Source organism: Rhea americana, unplaced genomic scaffold (assembly GCF_003343005.1).
Source record: "Rhea americana isolate MKP2758 unplaced genomic scaffold, rheAme1 scaffold_5, whole genome shotgun sequence".
Taxonomy (NCBI): Eukaryota; Metazoa; Chordata; class Aves; order Rheiformes; family Rheidae; genus Rhea; species Rhea americana.
This window is the reverse complement of record NW_028186645.1, coordinates 585795-587741: the sequence shown is the minus strand read 5'-3', so window position 1 is coordinate 587741 and position 1947 is coordinate 585795.

Here is a 1947-nt window from a genome sequence, read left to right as displayed (position 1 = left end):
ATTTAAAGCGAGAGGAGAGGAAATAATTTTGTCTTGTCTAAGCCACTAGATACAAAAAATGAACAAACAACAAGTATTTTGATTCAATAAAAATATTTGGGATCCAACACTGAATCTTAATGAATTGTTGTAGTGAGAAAAATATCAACAGCTAAGCACCAAGAGGAAAATAATCCACAGTTCTAATCAATTTTGTATGATCAGAGAGAATATTTTCTGACCTCATTTGTATGGGACCAGTACCTGCCTTTTGCAGTAGGAGCACTATTTTAAAAGGTACCTCTTAACTTAGTGATGTCAATTTATATACTATAAAATAAAAATTTAATCTGTCTTTATGCTACTAAATCATAACTTTTGGAGTTATTCATTATGTTAAATAGCACCATACCAAGTGTCTCTGTTTCCCTTTTGCTGCATAATAAAATGGTGTTGGCAGCAGTATATTTTAACACTTGTAATTTATTAACCTCAGAGGTGTTGTAGCTTGAAACTAAAGCCACAGAAAGGAGACATTTAGCAAGTTATACATGCTGCATATTTTCACAGCAGAGGAGTTCCTGCTGTGCTTTTCTTGCCTCCTAYATTTTTATGATTTTTCTCCTCCCGTTAATTGCCAAGTTCATATATTTTGGAGATACTTCCTTATTTTGCACTAAACCTCTTTAATGTGTTTTAAAAAGCGTTGCCGAGTATGCGTCAAGGAGTCATTTAAAATACCCTGAAGAATTTTTAAYTTTTTCAGACAGAGGTAGTGAAGTCCAAGACAGTCATGCGTGACATTTTACAGGACAGTGCTGTGGCTACAAACATTTGCTATTCCATAGGCAGAGAAGAAACATATAACTAGGGCAGCAGCCATGATGTAAGAGGGTCTTGTTAGAAGAAAGCGTTGTAAGAAACGCACATTCATCTCTGGGGTCCCTGTTCCTCTGCTGCTGTAGCTGAGGGAACGCATTTTTCATTACAATGTGTCACTGAGCGTGTTTGTAACGATAGCCCGGCTTYTCCTTTTCTAGGAAAATCACACTTATCAGACAGCTTTGTATTTTAACGTTCTTCTGCATATCAAAAAAAATGTTCAAGATGCTCTTAAAGGGTCACCGGGAGGTGGGTTTCCTCTGACCACATCAACATGATTGACCAGAGTGAGCCCAGAAACCTGTTTCAAACCCAACCTAGGACAGGGAAAAGTTAAGAGTACCTGATATTTTTCATTGTCCTTACTAGTTTTATCCGCTTTCCCTCATTTTCTCTACAAACCCACAAAACCATCAAGAAGCTTAAGAACATTATTCTGTAAGAACCAGTGACAGGAACTGAGGAGACCGGTTCTGCCTCTGAGTGTTTACAGGAGCAGGGGGGTTGTTTCATCGCTTGATTCACGAAGTCTCCGGGAGCACTTTGCCACTTGAACGTTACTCGTGTTCTAAAATGCCCCAAACGAGTAATTCCCGTGAGACTGGAAGACTGAAAATCTTAATGACTAGGAAAGAAGAGGATGGGAGAGAATGGAACCCAGAGGGGGGGTGTTTTCTGCTTTTTAAGGAGAACGTAAATCCAAAGACGCATCTCATCCCTGTTCCCGGATCAGCTGTGGAGGGCTGGCAGCACTCTGCAGCCGGGCTGGAGCACAAGCCCGCGGGGGCTTGTTACTCTGCCACCACGCAGAGGCAGCCCGAGCAGCCAGGGCTGCTCAGAGCCGAGCCTTCACCACAGCCAACTCGGATTTCCACAGGCTCTGCGCCCTGAACGCCCGCCGCACAGGCAGCCCGCGCCACCGCCGCCACCTCAGCCGCTCTAAACCATCTGGAAAATAAAGGATTCGCTGCGATCCAAGCGCGCCGTCCCCGCGGCAGCCGAGCTCCGGGCTCGGGCCGGCGCTCGGCGGCGGCGGGGAGCGGGCCTCAGGCCGACCCGAAGCGGCGAGCACCGCTGCTCGCCGCC